Consider the following 6781-nt stretch of genomic DNA (forward strand, 5'->3'; position numbering starts at 1 on the left):
ACAGCATCCTACAGAGCCTGGGCGACTGTCCCACCTCCAGTTCAGCCACCCTGTAGCAGCCACCCCCTGGGGACTGGCGCCAGCCAGGGGACCAGGGGAGGAAAACCTGCTGGTTTAGGTTGGATCCAGGAAATGAAACCAGAAGCCATAGTGATGTTGGCGCTTAAGTCACTCTCAGCCCCCTTTTCTGCTGACTTCAGGGCAGGTCGTGCAACAGTTGTGCTCCACATCCAAGCCACCGAGGTGAGCCATCCTCCCATGGCCACTTCCCCAGGTACCTGAACTGACTCCAGGCTTCTCAGGAACAGATGCATCTACAGAGCTATACATCATGGACAAAGATTCCCAGAACATCCTGGCTACTCTGGACCCCAGACTGGCTATCCAGTACCCCAGGCTAGCTAACCAGTCCCATCAGTTGGCTATTCAGGTATAGGGTGGGTTGTCTTTCCCATCCAAAAATTAGCCAATGTATCAGCAGCCAGGTATTCCTGCAGGGATACCATTGATACCAGTACCACCACCTCCACTGCACTGTCTACATGATTGGAATATCTAAGTCTGATAGATCACATACTGGTTCATCAGTAAGCTGAACTTCTAGAAGTCTTAACTGGTTTTGAAACTAATAACAAATATGAAATTAAGAACAGCGTTGGACAGAGAGTTTACTTTGCAATAGAAGATATTGATTGCTGTACCAGAAATTGGGATGTCTAGGCTTTTTACCTTGAAAATTCTTGATAATTCCAGGCCCAGAAGTCATAACTATGAAGAGACCACTAAGATGAAGCAGTTGTTGTTTTCCCTGCTGCCATCAGGAAATAGAAGTCCAAGCTCCTCCTGGTGTACCAATCAGTTATGTTTCTCAGGCCTGGCACCCATGTCTGCCAAAATTTACAATTCAAAATGAGTAAAGAGAAGATATGCTAAAAATGACTGAGCCATGTGTTATGTACAGCTGTTGTACAGATGTTGATTTTGAGATTAAATCACTTGATGAAGAAACAATGGTTGTCAGAATTTCCAAGCACTGGACTGGGAATGTGAGAGAATTTACAATGCCGATAACTTTGGGACCCAGTTCCCTTTAGACCTGGATGTTAAAATGAAAGCTGTGATGCTGGGGGCTAGCTTCTTCATTGACTTTATGTTCTTTGAAAGTGGTGGAGGCAAGGAACAAAGATCAGGAGTGTGGTAATGGTTTAATAAAAGTTTCCTAGGAAAATCTGAAGCCTACATATTGATCAGAACTATCTGAAGGAAAACACAGTCTTCTTTTTTTCTTTCTAAAAAGTCTTCACATCTATATGAACCAAGCTATAATACCTGTATCTCCTATTTCATGATTTCACTTTTTTTTTTGAGAGAGAGTTTTTTGTTATAGGGAGTGTGCACTCACCAGAAAGACAGAGAGAGACAGAGACACAGAAAGAGAGTTATCACTCCCCAGGGGGGATGACCATGTCACAATCCCTTCTTCATTCTCCTCTCGGGATCTTAGGCATGCACATACACGCGCCTGGCATGAGCTTAAGCCACTGGGTCCAGGACTTGAACCATGGTGGAATACACAGGAGTCCAGTGACGTAGCCATTATGCCATCAGCTGGTTGGTCCCGCATGATTTCACTTTTTAAATGATAAGCTAACTTTCTTTACTTATCTATAAATTTTCTTATACCTTTTTGAACATTCATGGTGAATGTGTGAGAAAGGATATGGGAGTTTTTCATTTAGAAATGAAACTTCCAACATATGTGAGAGAGTAAGAGATAGAACAATTTCTACAGTACCATGGAACAGTGGAGTAACTATAGTTGGTGACCTTTGAATGTATATTTCAAAATAGCTAGAGAAGAGAATATCAAATGTTCACAGCACAAAGTAATGATACTCATAATACTAGATATGTCTACTACCCTGATTTGATAATTATACATTTAACTTATATGTTGCAAAACTACACTGTATCCCATAAATATGTACCACTATTATATATTGATTAGATATTATAAAAAAGAAATTAAGCTTCTTATAAAAAACTACTCTGAATTATAATCTCAGAATTATTTTTCATTTTATAGCAAAAATTATTTAAAACCTTATGAAGTAATTTTTAAATAAATTCTACTTCATTCTATTAAATCTATATTTTCATACATGACAACTAATGTTATTTTGCACATACTATATATTTTAAAAGTTTTTAAAATTAAGTTTTCTTTACCATTATGTTCAAATAATACTCAATACGCATATCACTCAGAAAAAGTAAAATATGCGTTTTTGATCTTCAGGAAGTACCCTGTATTTAACCCCTTTTATAAGCTAATAAATGAGATTTTCATATTGATATGACAATAAAGTACCAATTTTAAAATGACTTTCAGTGAATAACACTGAAACAAACACATTTTAAAGACTCATTGACTCTAAAACTTTGGAGTTGTTATACTATTTGAAATTCTTATTTACATATGGCATGTTAGCTTCTGTATTGTCATTCCTAGAATAAGGTAATTATGAAATTACTCATGGTAAGCAAACAGAACACATAAAGTCCTTCACAACTAATCCTTCAATTGTGATCTAATAGCTTATTTTTACCAATAATTATCTGAAATAAAAACTTACCTTTTGTGTATTTCATTTTTGTTTTTCAATAAATGTGATCAATAAAAAAAAAAGTGCTTTCTTCCAATCCGTAGGTTATTTGGTTATCTCTTCAATCTGCTGATTGTTTCCCTTGCTATGCAGAAGCTTTTCCATTTGACGTAATCCCATTGACTGTTTTTGCTTTTATTCCCCATCTTTCTGAGTTCTTGTTTGAAAAACTCTTGCCCAAACTAATAATGGAGCATTTCTCTTACCCTTTTTTCTGGCAGTTTTGTAGTTTGGAGTTTTATATTTAAGATTTTTCCATTTTGAGATCATTTTTATATATAGTTAAAGATAGAGTTCTCATCTCATTCTTCCACATGTCGATATCTGGTTTTCCCAGCACCATTTGTTGACAAGACGTTTTTCTCTAATATATATTCTTGGTGCTTTAGTCAAAAAAAGTTGCCTATAGGTATGCATGTTTATTTCTGGATTCTTTATTCTGTTCCTTTGGACTATATGTCTATTCATGTGGCATTGTCATGCTATTTGGTTACTCTAGCTCTGGAGTACATTTCAAAGTCAGGTAGTGTGATGTTTCCACCTTTAGTCTTTTTATTCAAGATTGCTTTGGCTTTTGGTTCCATATAAATTTTAGAATTTTTTTCTATTTCTATAAAAACAAGTCAATGGTATTCTAATAAAGATTTCATTGAGTATGTAAATTACATTGGGTGATATGAACTTTAAAAATATTAATTCTTCCAACCTATAAACATGGGTGTCATTCCATTTGTCTGTGTCTTCTTGAATTTCTTTCATAAATATTTCATAGCTTCGATTGTAGAGAGCTTCCACCTTTTTGGTTAAAGTTATTCCTAGCATTCTATTTATTTATTTTTATAGTTATTGTAAATGAGATTGCTTTCTTCTTTTTCTTCCCAGTAGTTCAATTTGTTTTGAAGTTTTTTTTTTTTTTTGCTATAGGGTGCGTGCGCTTGCCAGACAGACAGAGAGAAACAGAGAGACAGAAAGTGAGAAATCATCCCCCAGGGGGGATGGCCACGCCACAATCCCTTCTCCTCCGTTCTCCTCTCGGGATCTTGGGCACGCACGCATATGTGCCTGGCGTGAGTTTAAGCCACCAGGTCCGGGACTTGAACCACAGTTGACTACATGGGAGTACAGCAACATAGCCATTACGCTAACTGCTGGTCCCTCCAGTAGTTCAATATTGGTATATAAAAATGCTCCTGACTTTTAAATGTCGTACCCTGACACCTTACTGAATATTTATTCTTATTATTATTACTTTTAACCAGTTGTTTGGTGGAATCTTCAGGGTTTTCTACATATAACATAATGTCATCTGCAATTGGGACAGTAGGACTTTCTCTATTCCAATTTGATGTCCTTTATTTCTTTCTTTTGCTAGTAGATCTGGCTAGGACTTCCAGTGTTGAAAATAAGTGTTGAAACAGTCATCCTGGCCTTGTTTCAGATCTTACAAAGAAAATTTTCAATTTTTCTCATTCAGCATATTTTCTATGAGTTTGTCATATGTGCTGGTGAGATAACTTTTTAAAAATATTTTTTAAGAATTATTTTATTAAACTTTATTTATTTGTTTAGTTTAATTTGACCAGAGAGGGACAGAGCAAGAGAGAGTGAGAGAAAGAAGATGAGAAAGCAAGTCGCCAGGTCCAGGACTTGAACCATAGTCAGGCAGGTGGGAGTCCAGTGCCTTTAGCCACCATGCCACCTGCTAGCCCCAGAGATAACTTTTATTCCTACGTTTTCTCTGTACCACTCATAAACTTGCCTGTTGTATAGTTGTTCCTTAATACTGAATCGGGCACATTAATAGATTTCAATCCAGCTAGAAATCAAAGTAGATGAGATCATATAACTCCAGTAAGGAAGAAAGTCCTGCTTGAACTCTCCTGGGAGAAGAAAATATGAGAAAGTTGGGAGAGAAGACCTAGTACATAAAATTAATTAGAACTATAAACATGAAAAGAAAAATTTAAGAGTGGGAGAAATTTCTGCAACCTAACAAGGCAGATTTATCTAAAAGTATACTTTCCTAAAAGTAGTGCACTCTATGTTCTGAATCTTTAAGATATATTTACTTTAATAATTTGAGTTCTGCCTCAGTGTCCCTCTCTCTCCTGGATAAGGACACAGAAGATAAATGTTTTTCTCCTCTTTCTCACGTTAACATTTTCTGAAACACTGCCACCCCAATAGCTTTCTAATTTTCAAAACAATCTTTTATGGGCCAGAAGGAGCTACCACTGCAATTTAAAGACATCCCAAATTTAATTAATAAATGGCTGTTTTTTTAAAAAAGTCTCAAATAGCTAAACATATACGGGGAAGATCAAGTGTTTGCCACACAAGCAATCAAACAAATTGAAGAACAGGAAGAAAATGACTATGGAATTATAACTGTTCTATTATTAACCAGCAATCTGCATATTTTCCCCCAATTAATGCCTAGAATGGAATCTGAGTCAGTTGAAACCTAATTACTGGCATATCACTTTGTTGATTAGAAGCCCTAAGACAGTCAATGCTTGTGGCTCATTTGCATGAACTTCGCAAAAGCCACCCAGTAGGATGTCAGTCACTGCTTTGCCACCAGAAGTCTGTGCTACAGCTAGAATGTGTTTCTGGGGAAATGTATACTTTCCCTGTCATTCTGCTGAGTAAATATTCTATCACTCACAGGCCTTGTTCATTTGAGATGAAGACATGTCTCTTGTAAAGATTTTTCTGGGAGTTATAATTACTGATGGTACAGTGAAGTACTTTGGATTGATTTCCATAACATGATTAAGAGTAAGTGTGGAGGGTCAGACAGCACAGTGGTTAAGGAGATTAAATCACACATTGCCAACTACATGGTTTGAGTCCTGGATCCATTGACTTACGAAACATGCTGGGCCTGTATCCATGAATACCCAAAATCTCCAATGGGAGGAGAAATGGAGAAGAAGGAATTCTGATGTGACCATCTACCACAGAGAGGGAAGATGCTTTCTCATTCCCCTGCCTCCTCTACCTCTGGCCAGTACATATGCTAATTGGCAAAATTAAAAATATTAAAAGTTGGGACAGCAGATGGAGTAATGGTTATGTCACTAGACTGCCACAAAGTCAACTGCAGTTTGAGTCTCAGACTCAGAGACCTAAAACTCGCTCCGGGAGTCTGTGTATGCCTGTCCAAATCCTGAGAGGTGAATGGAGGAGAAGGGGGTGCAACATGGCCATCACCCCTTGGGGAAGGGGTGATTTCTCGCTTTCTGTCTCTCTGGTGAACGCAAGTGCCCTATAGCAAATTCTCTCTTAAAAAAAAAAAATAGATAAATAAATAAATAAATAAAAAGTTAAGTGTGAAGGGGCCAGCCATGTTGGCATAATGTAAATTCAATGCTCACAGATTTGAGGTCCCAGAGGAAGGTACCAGGTTCATGTCCTCAGGTCTCCCTGGGCATACCAAGTGCCTGTGATCTGAACTGGCTAAAGCTGGCAACTGCTCTGTGGGGTGAAGACTTTGTTGGCAGTATCTGTCTTACTCCTTGTTTCCCTCTCTCATGGAAAATATAAATAAAAATTTCTCCCCACACAAAAAAGTAAGTGTGGAGGACCCGAGTTCTGTATCCGATTTCCATCATCTGATTAAATAAATGTACACAGATATGCAAGCTAAATAGCTATCATTGAACAATGGTATTCTCAACTTCTTTCCTACCCTAGGACTAGATTATTCAGATGTTATTGCCTTCAGGGTCTAGGGCCAGGTTTAGCCAACTCCTTATGCAGAGGGATGAATACTGACCTTGCCTGCTTGTCTTCTTCTCCTTGCGCGCTACATGGGTGAGTCCAAATCAGCTCCCTCAGAAAGAGTGCTTTGGGAGTTACCTTCACATTACCTCCCACATTCATTAGATTTTTAAGTGTCTGTATTCCTCCACTCAGCTTTCCCTAGCACCACTTCAAATTATCTATGTCAGCTTTCTCTGTTCTCAACACTCACAATAACCCATAGGCAAGTTCCTAATCAACTCACTGGTAAGAACGAGGTTGGTTAGGGTGCTACTTTATAGTGTGTTCATTCTACTCACAGAGGTTTATGTTTAAAGTCAGACATGTGTGTGTGTGTGTGTGTGTGT

The 6781-nt window shown here is 37.9% G+C and overlaps 1 pseudogene; it reads left to right on the plus strand.

Moving 5' to 3' along the window:
* Positions 1-469: 469 nt before the first annotated feature.
* LOC102486258 (phospholipid scramblase 1 pseudogene) overlaps positions 470-6781 on the plus strand; it is an 8818-nt pseudogene continuing 2506 nt past the window's right edge.

Source organism: Tupaia chinensis, unplaced genomic scaffold (assembly GCF_000334495.1).
Source record: "Tupaia chinensis unplaced genomic scaffold, TupChi_1.0 Scaffold000101_1, whole genome shotgun sequence".
Lineage (NCBI taxonomy): Eukaryota > Metazoa > Chordata > Mammalia > Scandentia > Tupaiidae > Tupaia > Tupaia belangeri.